The sequence below is a fragment of the Orcinus orca genome, chromosome 7, assembly GCF_937001465.1.
Source record: "Orcinus orca chromosome 7, mOrcOrc1.1, whole genome shotgun sequence".
Lineage (NCBI taxonomy): Eukaryota > Metazoa > Chordata > Mammalia > Artiodactyla > Delphinidae > Orcinus > Orcinus orca.
Window position 1 is genome coordinate 14,130,163 of NC_064565.1, and position 18,220 is coordinate 14,148,382.

General features: G+C 40.0%; 1 protein-coding gene across 1 annotated transcript in view; it reads right to left on the bottom strand.

Annotated features, from left to right (window-relative positions):
* The window catches only part of CNTNAP5 (contactin associated protein family member 5), a 903,219-nt gene that overhangs the window by 315,721 nt on the left and 569,278 nt on the right, over nt 1-18,220 (bottom strand). The gene's annotated exons all lie outside the window — the stretch shown is intronic.

Here is an 18,220-nt window from a genome sequence, read left to right on the forward strand (position 1 = left end):
GGAGAAATCAAGAGATCCATGTTGTTCAGAGAAGACTTTTGAAGGATTGGAAAGTGGAAAAGAGGGTGTCCCCACCCTAAATTGCTCGAGACAGTCAGCCCATTCCCTCCCTAAGCAGCCTATCCGTCCACCTGACCTCCTTACTGGTTCGCAAGGCAGCTGCATGTGATCCCCCTACTGTCTCCATTAACATTCTGTGATCCTTTAGGGAGAGTCTTTAGGGACCCGGATGTTCCTCCTGCCACCAAGGACCCCCTACTCTCCAGATCTTCCTCACCTGTGCAGACACCTGCATCCCATAAGGAACTGGTCCTCCTCACCCCTTCTATAAAGCTATCTCAACCATAGGGCATCCCATATTGTTCTGAACTCTAGAATCTTCTATATTCCACTTCTTTAACAGAAAATCAAGTGCTACCTTGTAAATCACTCCACGTGCAGAGATTCTATTCTTCAAACCTTTTAAAAGTTTTATAAACTTTATATATGTAGATCTAGCTTTACATACATAAAGGGTCGGGCTAGGGTTAGGGTCAGGGTTAGGGTGTGTGTATGTATATATACATACATATCTATATATACAGATAGCTACTGGGTTGGCCAAAATGTTCATTTGAGTTTTTACATAACATCTTAAGGAAAAACCCGAACAAATGTTTTGGCCAACCCAATAGATACAGGATAGTTACAGACATATTGTATGGATAGATATAAGTATAGATATAGATGATATAGATACAGATTGTATCTTTCTAGCATCATGAACAAAGAAAGCTGTTAGGCACATTGAAGGTTGTGAAGAGGGAGAACCAAACATTCATAGTGCGCTCCTACCATTTGCTAAACATCACCAAGCCTTTAAAAATGTTATTTCTATTTTCTTAGGAAATAATTATCCAGCTGGCAAAACCCCAGACTTTTGACAACGCTCTTTGTTAGTGAGTGTGTGGGGAAACTGGCCCTCTCATGCATTGCTGGTGGGAGTGAAAACTGGCTCAAGGCCCATGGAAGTCAATTTGGCAATCAATATGCAGCAACATCACATTTATCCTTTGACCCAGCAATCCCTCTTCTGGGAATTTAACCTACCGATATATTTGCAGGTGTGTGAAATGGCATATGTTCAAGTTTATTCATTGTGGTTTTATTTGTGTGGGATTAGAAACAATTTTAAAAAGCCTATCAACTTGGGCCTTATGACATGAATTATGGCACAGTGGAACTTCATGCAATTGAAAAAGAACAATGAAACTCTTTATGTGCTGACATGGAAAGATGAGCTCTGAGACAGATCATTATTTGAAAAAAGCAAAGTGCAAAGCAGTACATATAACATGCATTTGTATTTTCTTGTATTCCTACAAATAAACTCAGGTAGAAGACACACGTTACCTATTATATCCTGGGGGCAGGTTTAGGCAAGTAGAAGATAGGTGTGGAAGTCAAGGTTTCACTGTATATCTTTTTATATGGTTTGATTTATGAGCCCTGTGAACACATTACCTATTCAAAATTTGAATTAAAAATTCAAGCATTGTTTGTCTTTATTTAAAATCATATTCTTAAAATCTATGTGGCGACCTCCAATTCAGACAAGATGGCTTAAACTTGCTTCTCCCTGATTGTCCTTGCTAATTAAACTCTCACCCTGGAAAATAACACAAGAGGCCAAGGAGAGCCCTGAAATGGGCAAAGAGGAAAGCAACATGGTTTGGGACCTCAGGATTGAAGAGGTAACACAGCAGCAGTGCTTCTACACCCCCATCTTGTCCCAAGAAGGTGACTCAAGTACAGTACTTCCTGATCTTAATCTAGCAAAGAAGGCAGCCCAGGTAATATCATCCTCCCCCTCCCCTCATCTCACTGAATCAAAAGAGATTATCTCTGACAAGGCCAGGTAAGCCTTCAAGTACCAAAAGGGGATCCATCAGGAGCCCCAGTATCAGCAAATGGCCAGGGGAAGGGGTGTCCTTCACCACTGGGGCTGACATTCGTCTCCCATACGATGAGATGCTGGGGAAGCAAGGCAGCACCTCCAGGACAGATCCTGACCCAAAAGTAAGCAGCCTGACAGGTAGCCTAAGTATCAGCTGCTCTATCTATCCAGAAACACAAACTGTGATTCACACTAGGGGATACAACTGAACAAAGAAAAAGGCAACAACCTGAACGAATGTTCTGGGAATTACACTGAGAAAAAAATTTATTCCACCCACACATCCCTTCCCCTTTCACAGATCCTCACCTGCCACTAGCCTTTTAGAATCTCACCTTTGAATGAAGACTGAAGATTTGATGCCCATCCTAATCTGGGCCTTTTAAAGTCTTCCACTGGGTTTATGTTTTGTTATATAAAGGAATCATAAGAATGCCTATCACCTAAGAGACAGAAAATAATCCCAAGAAGTCTTGGCCAAGATTGAACTCTAAGGGAATAGAAAATTATCTTCATTAAATAAAAGTTAAAGCAAGGAGGGGAGGAGACAAATGTAGAGCTGTGTTTTGATTGCACAAAATAGCACATGTTCAGCATCTTAGTCACACCGGGCCAATGAGGATAACATTGTGACCAGTGTGGTCATTAGGTGCTACACAAACCTGAATGATATCAGGTGTGCCCAGGAGACTTGTACCATGTGAAGCAGAAGGATGATAAGTCAGGCGGAAGTGTAACCGGTATACTAAGTGAAGTAAGTAAGAAAGAGAAAGATAAATACCATATGATATCACTTATATGTGGAATCTAAAATAGAACACAAATGAACTTATCTATGAAAGAGACAGACTCACAAACATAGAGAACAGACTTCTGGTTGCCAAGGGGGAGGGGATGGGGGAAGGATGGAGTGGGAGTTTGGGATTAGCAGACGCAATCTATTACATATAAAATGGATAAACAACAAAGTCCTACTGTATAGAATAGGGAACTATATTCAATATCCTGTAATAAACCATACTGGAAAAGAATATGAAAAAGAAAGTATATATGTATAACTGAATCACTTTGCTGTACAGCAGAAATTAACACAACACTGTAAATCAACTATACTTCAATACCAAAAAAGAGAAAAGAAATAATGAGGTAGAAATTTCAAAACGCAAAGAAAAAAAAAGGTTAACTGATATAACTAAATATGGTTAAAGGAGGTGAATACAGGTGCCAGGCTGACAGATGGGCAGACTGGAATGGTCCGTTTTCTGTGTCAACGAAGTTACACTATAGTCCCCAGTTAGTCAATCAAACACTAATCTGGTTATTGCTGTGAAGGTATTTTGTAGATGTGATGAAAGTCCATACTCAGCTGACTTTAAGTACCAGAAATTATCCTGAAACATCTGGGTGGGCCTGCTTTAATCAGTTGAAGGGCCTTAAGAGCAGAGCAGAGGCTTCCCAGAAGAAGAAATTGCCCCCGTGGCTTACAGCTTCAGCTCATGCCCTAGACTTCCTGCCCTTCCTGATTGCCTGTCCTATGGACTTTGGATTTGCCTGGCCAATTCTCTCAGTCACATAAGCCATTTTTTTGGCAAGAAATCTCTTAATATCTATCTCCTTCCAGTTCTGTTTTTCTGCTTGAACCTTGCCTGACTGACGGCAGTTTCGTTTCTTATCATTATTCCTCGCCATTGATAAGAACCCCAACCTATGCGAGTCACATTCCTTTCACCCTGGATTCTTGACCTTGCCCCACTTCCTCTGCTGTGCACATCACGCGGATGGACAGCGTTTGTTCAAGTCCAGAACTACTGAGCTCTCCCTTCCTTCATGTTTCATCTCGTCCTCCATGCCTGGTGCCTGTATTTCTATCTTTACCTACATTCGATTGATTCCCTGACTCTGTATAACCTTGTATTATTTTTTGAATGGGTAATATACTTTCCCTCCCCCCCCACCACTGTTGTTAGTTTTAAAGTTCTTGAGAACAGAAATAGGATCTTCAATTGCTCGGGTAACACCCTGGGGGACCCAGAGTAGATATTTATGCATGCCTGATATAAACGTATATTGTGTGGAAGGGTGATCTGAAAAGAGGAGAGATTTACAAAACTCAGTGCTAAATGACAATAAACATCTCACCTAAATCTCAACATAACAGCAGCCAGAGTAAACTGCAGAGTCATCTATGTTTACTAATTTGAGGGCCAATGAGAAAGATTATACTATGAGGATGAAAAGTATACTATATATTATCAATATACATAGTTATATAATTAAGTAAAAGCAATTTCTTTCCCTGATTATTATTAGCTATGTACTTTCAGAATCCTGTGTTTTCAAAGGGTCAACGTCATACTTTATTCCAGGCAACTGGGGTGTGGTAGTGGTGGAACAAAATGATGGTGAGGCCTATTCTTTGGGGGACTTGTCAAGACTCCTCTAGGAGGCCTTAACTGGCAGGTTGTTCATGATAGGCTCATTGAGGACATAACAAAGACTGACCAGAGAAAGTTAGAAAAAGGTAGATTTCAGCTTCTAGGAGAAACAAGCCTCTAGCCACCAGAGAAGCAGGAGATATTAATCAGCCTGTTTCTAGAGCATCAACTTAAGGAAGGATGTAAACAACATACATAAATGACTTGTACTAGAAGGTCCCTTCCAAACGTGGAAATCAGCATTTGTTACTAATCTAACACTTATCCCTAAAAGACCAGAAAACGTAAAAGTGCAGAGGGTTGATGAAGCAAAGTCAATTGAGTGCATCTTACATAGGTACCACCTGTGGTGTTCTAAGTGTAATCTCTTATTTAATCATCAAAAACTCCTAAGACATCGATGTTATTATTTCTACATTTAGAAGTGAGAAACCAAGATTCAGAGAAGTTGAGTAATTTTTCCCTGGTTACTCAATGAATCATTGGTAGAGCCTGGAATTGAACCCAAGGCAGCCTAATTTTCAAAACCAATTCTCTTTTCATACGTCATCTCCATAAAAAAGTTTAAAAACACATTTATTTTCTACTTCTTTTGAGAATAGCCTAGTGATGTCGTTGGACTAAACACTTTTCTTGCGTAGAAGCATGAGAGCATAGGTCTTTCCTCTGACAGGCTGTGAGTGCTAAGAATGCCCAGTTTGCAAATTGTATTACAGTGATTCCATTGAATGCCCATTTAGACAACATGCAGCAATAAAATCATATGTTAGCAGATGGATTCACTTGCTTCCTCTTCCAGCCGTCATGACGGTGGGATCAGAGAGACAGGAGCGAGGGAATGATTGCCAAGGTCTTCATCATTGCATTAGCTGCCAGCAGGACATCTGTGCTGCCGAAAACTGACTTTGACATCTCCTCCATTGACAGACTAATAAACTCAGTTGTGTGTCCTGCTACGATGATGGACAGCTTTATTTTCTTTTTACATTCTCCACATATATTTACTTATCCAAATGTCCCATTTCTACTAGTATCTTAAAATCGTGCATTACAACTATGACAACGGAAAGATGATTTACAAGCCAGTTTGAGAGCTAATAGGGGACTTGGTGTAGGGATCTTTAAGAAATATGCTTTGAATCCAAAGCAGGAGCCTCAGTTCTTCCATCCAATTGAAAAGAAAGCCTAACAGATGCCTTGGGGGTATCAGATGATCGGTTGTTTTCTACTTCCTCTCAATGCAGAAGATACACAGATACACCTCAGGGAAGTGCAAACAAGTTGAAAATAGGAACTCCATTCTCTCAACCCTTGTTTTGTGTGTGCAGTAGGACAGACCTAGTGCTAGGTCTTGGGGACGTGTGAAAAAGCAAAGTGCCTAATAACCTCAAGAAGCTCAAACTAACGCCAAAGAAAGATCGAAAGATCAGTTATGGCAACCACTTGTGCATGTGAAAGTGATACTCAGGGCAAGTGCTGAGGCAGAATAAAGAATGATCTAGAAGAAAAGTTAGGAAGAAAATTCATGGCCTGAAGAATGGAGTGATACTTATATAATATTGTACATCAACTCTGTTTCAATAAAAATAAAATTAAAACACATTTGACCAAAAAAGAATGGAGTGATAAAAAGAATCTGATGCATTTAAGGAATGAAAAGTCAATGAGAGCTACTATAATTCGATCCACATGGGGACATAACTAAAACTATTGTGATTTAGGAGGGCTCCAAGTGATGAAAAGCCACACTTACTGAGCTGAGAAGCAGGGATTTTATCATTGAGATCATGAGGACAATGAAGGATTTGAAGCTGAGCAGTAATTGACTCAGAATGTCTTTTAGAAAACAAGGAACAAAAACTAAACTTTAAATTAACTTTAGAACTTCACTAACCGCAACTTATGTTGCCTGGAGCATGATATAGCTGGAGAACCTTTTGCAGGATACTCACACTGACAAAGTCAGAGACAATAAGAATATCCAGGTTTGAGCCCTACTCAGGTCTTATCATTGAAATTCCTTGGGCTCTCCATTCTGAATCACTCTGAATTTTAGGTCCTTCCTCTGAATGCTTGCTTTGTTCCTCACCAAGGTTGCCGTGGGAACAAAATGATGTAATGTATAAGAAGAAGGAATTCATAAGGAAGGGTTAGAATCATACTTGTCAAAGGGATTTCACACCCACTGATCCATGAATTTATGCCAGTCGCAATAAGGGACAGAGTCTATTATTTTCCTTTGGTAAATGGCACAAGGAAGGCTCAGATCAGTGGAATTACTTGCCATAGGTCACAGTACTACTGGATTACAGAATTTTAATGGATAAAGGAATATTCTTCTGAATTTTATCTCTGAATTACCTACGCAAAATATGTTTGCAAGATTCAAACTGAGCACCCTGGGAAATCCTTTCTTTCATCACAATTTAGATAGTCCAGTCTTACTCTATTATTTAAAATGGAATTGATAAAGTATTTTAAGCATTCACACTGGTTCTCTCCTTCTCTTATTGCTTATTACTCTTACTATTCTTTTAGTTGATCCATTCCAAATAACAATCACAGTAGTTCAATTCAACTACAAGTTTCAAAGAAAGTATGCAAGAGCTTAAAACATCTGTGACCCTCACACCCCTCATGTTTCCACTTGCTTTACTTTTCAAGGTTACTGGAGCCAATAAGAGTATGAAAGAGTACTCAGTGTTTTCTAAACCATAGTCAAGATATGGGCTATATGATCTCTGCAAATATTATTCTGAGCTAGAACATCAGAAAATGGCAAAAAGGAGAAATAGCAACTGTAGAGTATAATGATAACACGCTATTGCAAGGCGTAACTGCAACACCCTACAGGGTGTCAATACACTTGTTCTGAGTCATACAACTGGGGCAAATCAAAATAACCCTTCATATGACCATGTACAATCCAGGATAATCAACATTATAGCCCTGAGGAATATGGGTTACAAGAAGTATGTGACTTGCCTAGGGTCATTTATGACAAATAGATTTGACTCAGGTCTCTTGATCCCAGCCTGGGCTTCTTTCTATGACAGTCACCTCTCTGTTCTTTCACCAATGGCAACACCTATGCCAGAACCTAATATCTGTTTAGTAATCTACAGTGTAAAAAGCGTTCCTACAACCTTATGATTTGATAACATAGGAAGATAAATTATTGAATGTCTCTTATATGAAAAGTACACCAAAACTTTCAAACACATAATTTTAAATATAGAGTAGACACCATTTAACACGGAAATGCCAAATCCCAAATATTATGCTAGATATTTTTTGTGCCCTACCTCTAATCCACACAATAACTGTTAAATGAGTTATTATTTTAGAGATTAAGCAACTGATGCTGAAAAAAAGCAAGTAATTTGTCCGAGAGCAGAAAGCTATAACTATACCTAGATCTGTCTGGATCCAAAGCTGAGGCACAGATGGAAAATGTGTCTTTATATATTGAGTTTAATATGTATATACCCAGTCCAGATTACTCCTAACTCATGGGATATCCCAGAGCTTTGTATTTCTATGGCAATCAGTCTTTTGTTGACTGAAATGCATTAGAAATAAATGTGCATTGTTCCCGTTCAGTGTTCAAAGTAAATATCAATGGTTCTCCAAAGGAAGGCAACATCAACAATTAAATTATCTCCAGTTAATTATCTTCTTTCATATTTGGGCATCTTGTGTTGCTTCTAAGGATTTGGAAAAAAGCCAAACCTTGTGATTACATTTTTGCACATTGTCAATCCAATGTAAGTATTTGAAGTTAGCTTTACTGCAGCTTCAATTAAAGAGGGGAAGGGGAGGTAGAGGGAGAGATAGAGATAAAGAGGAAGGAAAGAACAAATAAAACAAATCACCATGGAGGAAATGACTGTGGGAAACACTTAAATCGTTGAGATATGTTCAAAAGGAAGAGAATCGATCCGAGGTGTATATACAACCTTCATTCCTGCTCCTGTCGAATCAGAAGTCTTCATATCCGTTTGTTTATAATCCTACCATGTTCCATAAAATATTTAAGTGTGCTCTTTCTTCCATTTAGAGATCTTAAAAAAAATTTTTATTGGAGTCTAGTTGATTTACAATGTTGTGCTAGTTTCAGGTGTACAGCACAGTGAATCAGTTATACAGATACATATATCCATTCTTTTTTAGATTATTTTCCTAAATAGGTCATACTCAACAGTTAGAGATGTTTTAATGTGGAGAGGAAGCGCTTTCAAACCATCTAGAACTGAGTTCAAATCCCACTTCCACCAGCTCTGTGGCTTTAAGCATTTGGGTCATCAAAAGATGTTTACATTCATTGATCCTCTACTATGTGCCAGCTAGTGCCAGAGAGAGGAACACATGGAAAACTGGCAGTGTAGGAAGAAAAACAAGAACTAAACCTTTAACTTTGATATGGTGGAATCAATTCTCTGTGAGTGGATGCTAAAGGGACAAGGGGGAGCAACGTCTAGGAAAGGTCTGGGTAGGCTTCTTGCAGGAGTTGACAAAGTTACTCAAGCAAAGACAGTGTAAGAAGAATCTCTGGTCAGGAGACTTGCATATGTGAAGACCCCGCTGTCTGAAGAAGTCACAGTCTAACAAGGTTAGAGCTAAGGATGTGAGGGTGCCTCAGAGAGTGAGATGACCTATATAAACCACCCAGTACAGTGCATGGCACTTAAAAGAAGCTCAAGGGATGTTCCTTCCCTTGCTCTTATGCTGTGCCTTGAGTAAAACCCAAACAGTCTCCATGCTCTTCCTTATTTCAAATCCTTCCTTTGATTCTCACCCTTGAAAAACACTCTCCTAAGACTTCTCTGCCTACCCAAGTCCCTCCCTTGTGTCCAGGCCAGACCAATCCTCCAAGAAGCCTTTCACCTCAGCTCATCCTGCTCTAATCTCTCTCCTCACAGGCTTGCAGGCACCTTGCAGTCAGACCCATGCACATAACTGCACACCACCTTGCATTACTTGTTTATTAACGGATGAAAAGATATTGGTCTTTCCTCCTGAAGGAGAGTAAAATCACTTCAATGGCAGGTAGTGGTTTTGAATCACCTGGATCCTGACAACACCTATGATAGCTATCAATTAACAAAGTCTCTTGAAAAGGGAACCCTCCTACACAGTTGCTGGGAATGTAAATTGGTGCAGCCGCTATGAAAAACCATATGGAGGTTCCTTAAAAAACTAAAAATAGAGTTGCCATATGATCCAGCAATCCCACTCTTGGGCACATATCTGGAAAAGCTCTAACTCAAAAAGATATATGCACCCGCATATTCATAGAAGCACTACTTACAATAGTCAAGACATGGAAACAACCTAGGTGTCCATTAACAGATGAATGGATAAAGAAGATGTGGTAAATATATACACAATGAAATACTATTCAGCCATTAAAAAGAATGAAATAAAGCCATTTGCAGCAACATGGATGGACCTAGAGATCATCATACTAAGTGAAGTAAGTCAGACAAAGACAAATATCATATGGTATCATTTATATGTGGAATATAAAAAATGATGTAAATGAACTTACATATAAAACAGAAATAGACCCACAGACATAGAAAACAAAGTTATGGTTACCAAAGGGGAAAGGTGGTGGGGAGAGATAAATTAGGAGTTTAGGATTAACACATACGCACTACTCTATATAAGCTGTGACAAAGTGAGAGAGAGGCATGGACATATATACACTACCAAACGTAAGGTAGATAGCTAGTGGGAAGCAGCTGCATAGCACAGGGAGATCAGCTCGGTGCTTTGTGACCACCTAGAGGGGTGGGATAGGGAGGGTGGGAGGGAGGGAGACGCAAGAGGGAAGAGATATGGGAACATATGTATATGTATAACTGATTCACTTTGTTATAAAGCAGAAACTAACACACCATTGTAAAGCAATTATACTCCAATAAAGATGTTAAAAAAAAAAAGAATAAATAGGTACAAGTCAAAAAACAAAAAATAGATAACCAACATGGACCTACTATACAGCACAGGGACCCATACTCATTATTTTTTAATAATCTATAATGGTAAAAATATGAAAAAGAATATATATTTATATATAACTGAATCATTTTGCTGTACACCTGAAACTTACACATTGTAAATCAATTATACTTCAATAACAAATTAATTAATTAAAAAATAAATTTTTGAAAACCGTTGTCTTTCTTTCACTTATTGTGCTTTTCTCCAACTTCTTATGTAAACATCCAGCCATTCAACTATGACCAAACACAATGATGAAGTAACCTGGAGCACATTGCTTGGACATTTCTGTTTATAATCTATTCTCAGAACACTACTCTTCCACCTTTTACGTTACCATTTTTATTTCGTTCTTCCTTTTTCTTTCCTCACACTTCCTTCTTAGTTGTGTCTCAATCGTATCTCTTCTTGAGCCCCTTAAAATATTTTACTTGGCAGTTTCCACCCTTGGCCCACCATATCTGATTGACTTCAACTATTCAAAGGCTTCAGCAACTATACACCCAGTGATTACGATCTTTCCCCCGGGACCTGACTCTGGGATGTCCAGGTACTTCTGCATAGGTAACATATCTCCAGGCAAACATCATGCCCCAAACTGAACTGAAGATTTCATCTGCTAAGTCTTTGCCTCAGTCTGCATGTCTTCCATCTGTTCAAATGATAGCTGACATGGATCAGGGGCTTTGCATTTGCCAGGCACAAGGCTAAATACTTTATGGGAATTTTTTAATTTAATCCTCATGATATTTCCATTATGTGGCTGCTATTACTAGCCATGTATCACAAACGAGGACATTAAAGCACACAGCACTCACATAACTCACCCTCGGTTATACATCTTGTAAGTTGTAGAGCCTGGATTTAACTGTCAGGCCCAGAGCGACCTGGGGACTTAGTCACTACATCCTTCATTCATGAAGTCTTCCAAGCTACAAAGCTACAAGCCATCCTTCTCTCTGCTGTATTCGATTTGTCTCCAAGTCTGTTTGATCCAATGTTAGATATGCCTTTCAAGTCAGGTCCCTTCTTTCTAGCTTGCTCTCTCATTATTTGCTGCTCACATAATTGCAAATAGCATCGTATCTCTCCCTTGCGCCCAACACATACCCAACTTGGACCCTTGCACCCAACATGAAGTTGTCTTCCAACTTCGGTGCACGTTCTACGACACAATCACAGTTAGAGTTCCAAAAAGAACTTACAAAATAAAAAAAACAAACAACGAAATATATATTAGCAAGTCAATTCTCAGCATTAGAACAAAACCAAGAAACTGTGGCTGGCTCGTAGGTGCTCAACAGAGAAACAAGCTCCTTCTCAATGAATCACCCATCTTCTCTTCTGTCTGCAAATCCTGATTCTCCTTTCCTCCATTTCACCTTAGATTCCAGCTGTGCTAAGCAGCTCATAGCACTCCCTGCTGCACGACACTTCATGTGTCTCTGTCTTTTGTTCTTTCTCATCCTTCAAGCCTCTGCTCAAATGTCAATTATTGTGAAAACTTTCTCACCTCCCCCAGAAAGGGACAGTGCCCTTATCCCAGTAACTCCACATTACTGTGTGCTCCTATCTGATTTATCCATCTGTGTGTACAGCCAACAGCAATACCTATGATGTGTCAGGGATTAGACAAAAGGTTGGGGACACAGAGAATATTCAGACACCATCCTGTCCTTACAGATTCCCCATTTAATGGCACAATGAGTTATCTTTTTCTGCGTAACTGTCTGTCTCACCAATTACATGATATGCCCTGGATGTCACCAGTTCTTTAGATATGGTTAGTACAAATGTAAGCAAGACACAGTTCCTCCCCTAAAGGAGTTTAGAGTCTCAGTGGGGGAGTTAACATGAATAAAGGTAATGATGACACCAAAGGTTAGTGTCATAAAATGAAGCAGGGTGTGGATTCAACAATTCATTCCTACTGTATAGCACAGGGAACTCTTCTCAATATTCTGTAACAACCTAATTGGGAAAAGAATTTGAAAAAGAACAGATACATCTACATGTATAACTGAATCGCTCTGTTGTACACCCAAAACTAACACAGCATTGTTAATCAACTGTACTCCAATATAAAATAAAAAGATAAAAAAATGCATTACTGTTTTTGTTTTTCTTCTTCTACTTTAGGTAGCTAGTTACAGCTTAGAACAGCTGCTGATGGCATTCAGGGTTAACCCTGGAGATGAATTTTCTTTAGATCTTGATAGGAAACCCACAGAATAATATTAGGATATGAGTTGAACTGAGCAAAGAGATATGAGTCCTGCTTTTAAATAAACCTCTTATTACCAGAATCCCCTACCGTCTCTAACCTTTCATTTCAACCATGAAATATCATGCAGTGAGGACCATTTACCTACTGCTAAAATAGCTAAAGTGTTATCCCTCTATGATGGCTACCTTAGAGGCTAATTGTCAGACAACTTGATATGCTCCCAATAAATACCTGGCTATTCATTGCCCAATGGGGGAGGCACTATGTCAAGCTTGGGAGAGGAGAAAAGCAGACATCTTCTTGCCAAGCTGAAAAGTGAGCTGAAAGGCATTGTTAGGATGTCGGAGAGGCTACATGGTAAAAAGGGATTTGCAAAGGCTGAAAAACAGTGAAGAGACCCCGGAAAAGGGTTCATGTGAATGTGATCAGATATAGATACTGAGGAGATCAAGGATAGTCCCACTCATGAGGAGACATGTGGAAAATGAGGAGTAAGTACTTGGGTCCTTACCGAGTCCGCGCAAGGTAAGAGTCAGTCAGTTGCCTGGTTACTGACATCACATGTGCTTTCAAAAGGTACATACTTGTTGAATGATTAAATACAGTTCTGTAGAGATAATCTTATTCCTACTGCATAATTCACCTATAAAACCTTATTCTTCATCTGGAATTCATCATGAGGGTCCATAATAATTTCCATGTCAATATGCAAATCTGTTATGGGACTTCCCTGGTGGCACGGTGGTTAAGAATCCACCTGCCAATGCAGGGGACATGGGTTCGAGCCCTGGTCTGGGAAGATCCCACATGCCGCGGAGCAACTAAACCCGTGTGCCACAACTACTGAAGCCCGCACGCCTAGAGCCCATGCTCCACAACAAGAGAAGCCACAGGAATAAGAAGCCCGCACACCGCAAGGAAGAGTAGCCCCCGCTCACCGCAACTAGAGAAAGCCTGCACGCAGCAACGAAGACCCAACGCAGCCAAAAATAAATAAATTAATTAATTTTAAAAGTATGCAAATGTTTTAGTAAAAACATGTAAAATAGTTTTATAACATATAGTAAACAATTCTGGCTTAGAAGGTGAAACAAGATATCTCAAAAAATAGGGATCAGAGTATAAACTGTAGCAAGACTTTAGGAAAGCTAGCTGAAATGTGAATCAAGATCCTTAAAATGATTCATAATCTTTGACTCAAATATGCCATTCCTATGCCCAGCTCAAGAAAACAATGGAACATGTGGGGTTAAAATTTATTTAAGCACAAAGATGCCCACTGTGGTATTGGTTAGAATAATAAATATTTGGAAACAACACAGGGTTCCTCATCCCCCACCCAAAAAAAGATTAAAATGGTTGAATAAAAACAAGAAGCCATTAAATAGACTATTTATTATGCAGTCATTAAAGTCATATTTATAGATACTGCAATAACGTGTGAAAAGCTTTGGTAATAAAGGGAAGTGAGCTCAGATTTCCCCTAGGGGAAAGTGCTTTATGGGAATACCACTTGGGCTTCAGGAATGAATGAAAAGAGCTATTTTCCCTTTCTTGAGTCAGGCAAACATCTGCATTGTCCCAAATCACAGCATATATATTCTACCATCACACCTTGGCTCTCGGCAACCTCTGTTTTCGATAGGCTTCCCTCGCCTTTTTATCCATTTTAATTTGAGCTGTCTTTCAAGTGTTGACTCAACCTACTTCCTTCCAGGATGATTTCATGATTATTCTAGAACACAAAAACGTTCTCACCTCTCAGTCTTCTAGAACTGCATTTTCTATCCGGTATCACAATATCCTACTGGGTCTCAAGCAGTATGAAAGACGTCATGAATGTCCCATCACTAAGTTCATATACACAGTTTTGCAAAATGTCTTCGTTATTTGAGAAAGGAAATAAGATATGGGGCTTATTTTGCATCACAGGCAGATTCCCTCTATTTAAATCCCAGCTCCTTCATTTGCTACATATGTTACCTTGAGGAGGATACGTAACCTTCTGGGCTTCAGTGTGCTCATCTATAAAATGGGGAGAATAATAATACCCACCTCACTTTATCATTATATTGTAGACTAATCTATGATTAAGCTCCCATAACAAAACCTCTTCCTTTTAATCTTAACTTGGATTCATAATATACCATGGCCAAGATATACCTTGAGTACTCAGTAGTTTGGCTTCAATTATACAACCTTCTAAACGTGCACATTTTAGAAAACCAATAACCAGCTCTGGTGATCGGAAGGCTCTGATCACTGGGTGGGTTGCCAGGACTTAATCTGGGCTGAAAACATTATTTTACCTTCAGTTTTCCCTCTGGCAAATAGGATACAACTTAGGGGAGAAAGTTGCTGAGCGAAGCAACTTACAGACATAATGTTTAATGTCAGTTCATGGGATAAGTGATGGTCTCATATTTCCTTCTTCTGTGGGGAAGCTGCCACAGATTGGAGAGGAATTGCCCACATAATCATCATAACTTGTTAAGCAGGAGGCTTTGAACCAAGTGTGTTTGAAAAGTAACATAACTTGTGTACCCAAGTAACATAACTTGTGTACCCAAGTTCTTTATATGTCATCAGGTAAGGAGGAAAGAAAATTGAAATGCAATGATGACATATCTACTTTATTATTATTTTGTGTGTGTGTGTGGTTCGCGGGCCTCTCACTGTTGTGGCCTCTCCCGTTGCGGAGCACAGGCTCCGAACACGCAGGCTCAGCGGCCATGGCTCACGGGCCCAGCCGCTCCGCGGCACGTGGGATCCTCCCGGACCGGGGCACAAACCCGCGTCCCCCACATCGGCAGGCAGACTCTCAACCACTGCGCCACCAGGGAAGCCCAGACATACCTATTTTTAACAGCAACCTACCATGTTTAAGGACTTTGGGAATTCCCATTGTACCATTCCTTAGAGTTCGTCATACCTTCCTCCTCAGCCAGACCCCTCTCTTATCCACAAAGTGAGATAGAAAGAAGCGAATCATATCTGTCATTAGTCCTATTGGTTCACATTTACTAGGATGCACTGAGAATGAAAAAAACCAAACTAATCCTAAAGAGCACAAAAAGACAAAAGACCAGTAGTCAAGAAATTACAAGTTTTAAGCATCATTATAAATGTCTTACAAATCTAAAGGTCTTGCATCGACTCTTCTGATTGTGCATGACTGTTTCAAGGAATTACAGCCCAACACACCAAGGGCATTACCATTTCCACCCTAGCATGTTTGCGAACTTGCTTGTTTTGCTTTTACCTGAGGGGATCCTCCGTTCTGTTTTCTGTATTTTAGCAGCTCTCATTTCTGATGCCCTACATTTGGGACACAGATTTTCTGAAGGCAGGAAAGCATGACTTGATTTACTCAATTTACACATGTGACGCAAAACAGTGCCCCTCACCCAATTGGGGGGAGGAAGAGGGATTAGTTAAAGGGAGACAAATTTTTGAATTGCATAGGCATCCAAACCTCACAGCCACCCAAGCACCTCCGATCTGTCCTGGCTGGGTGCCCAGAAGGGAAGGAGGGGTTTAATAGTGTTGCAGCCCATGGTATAAACCCTGAGTAATGTCACAGAAAGGGGGATAAAAAGAGAATGAGATTTTTAAGGCTTGGTATGTTAAGTTTCCTGCTCATCAACTTTGACAGTGTTCCTTTAAAAATCAGCACCTCACATCCATCGACTTTTAAGTTCATGCTTTTTTTATAGAGTTGGAAATCTTCTATTTTTAGCATGATGGATGGATAAATTTAAAGGAGGAGAGCATCCATAGAGATGAAATTCTCAAAATATTATTAAATTACTTTAGGAGAAAGTGAACAGAATAAGATTTACAAACCATAGGAATGTTATCATATGATTTGGCCAGTATTTGGATAGTTCTGACTTAAATCTTCAAGTTTCTCTCATCTCACTATTAAACTGATGGCCACTCTGGTTGCCTCTGAGCTTCTTACAAGAGCATTGTCCATACAATCTGGACAGTCCTGTATGTGTCCTACAATGTATCTGTCCAAGTATATGTTGTTCTTGGCTGTTTAGGGATAATAGTTCTGGAACCGGACTCAACATTTATAGATTGGGGGGCTTCCCTGGTGGTGCAGTGGTTAAGAATCTGCCTGCCAGTTCAGGGGACACGGGTTTGGGCCCTGGTCCGGGAAGATTCCGCATGCCGCAGAGCAATTAAGCCTGTGTGCCACAACTACTGAGCCTGCATGCCACAACTACTGAAGCCCACGTGCCTAGAGCCTGTGCTCCACAGCAGGAGAAGCCACTGCAGTGAGAAGCCCGTGCACTGCAATGAAGAGTAGCCCCAGCTTGCTGCAACGAGAGAAAGCCCACATGCAGCAACGAAGACCTAACACGGTCAAAAATTAATAAATTAATTTTTTAAAAAATTATAGATTGGTATTAATTGAGAATCTTAAATAAAAACTTGTAATTTTAGCTCTAAAATGGTCCACAAGATTTTGTTAGTTTTCCTTTACAGGATCTGAGCAAAAACAAGCTCCAGCGTGTTAAAATTTTGTCCTTGTTCAAGTATAAGAGTTTGCTAAAAATTAAATCTAATCTCTCTCAGTCTGTTGTTCACTGTTCCAAATCTCTAAATAGAAAATTTTAAGTAAGTTATATCATTATAAAGCCAGGCAGTGTTTTTCACTTCTACAGGCAGCTAACAGTAATAATGTCATCTCATGATGGCCAATGGGCTATTTCTTCTCTGATTTGCTTGGCCTCCTCTGTGGTCACCATTGGTGAATGTTACATTACAAGGCATAGAAGAGGCCACAGAATGGCTGAGGAGTCTGCAGGGATGAGAGCATCAGCGCTGTTCATCCTGGATCAGAGTCTGATTCTAGCCCAGCTGGCATCTACCGTTCCCTTTCTGCATTCTGAGTGCCATGCCAGGAACAGCAGGGACTTAAGGAAAACAGGTGAGATCTGGTCCTGAGTGATAGTCTCCTTGAAGTCCCCAGAATAGGTCCAGCCTTGGCTTGGCTCTAACATTATTCTAGAAGGCCCTTCTCCCACTCCTCTACCTTCTAAGTCAATTTTGAAGTTCACATTTTCTGTGAAATCTCCTACAACTATAGCCAGCACCTTCCAATTACATCTTTGTCAGTTAAACTTACAGTTCATTTCACACAGTTTGATATACAATTCTCCAAACAGCAAACCTTCTCTATTTTGTCATGTGTTTTTTTTTGTTTGGTGACCCTGACAGGACTATCGAATTATGGAAATCGTGGCACTGCTGTTCTTCCTTTACTTTTTCCTCCTCTCCCCTTATTCTCTGTGTGCTCCGGGTTCCTCACTTCCTGCTTCCTTTCTTACCATTTACTGTCAGAACTCTCCCGCCATGTGAAACTACTTACAGTTTCAGTTTCCTGTTTTCTTTTCCTTGTCTGCCACATTCCTATCACGAGATCAGCTCAAACCTTCTATCTGAAGCCTCCCCAACATGGACACACAGACATTGTCAGTACTTATCACCAATATGCTGGTTCTATTGCCTCAGATACCATGGTAAGATGACACTTCCTACCCCCTTGAAGTTAGGTGCTCATGGGACTTTATTTGGCCAATGATTCCATGAGTGGAAGTA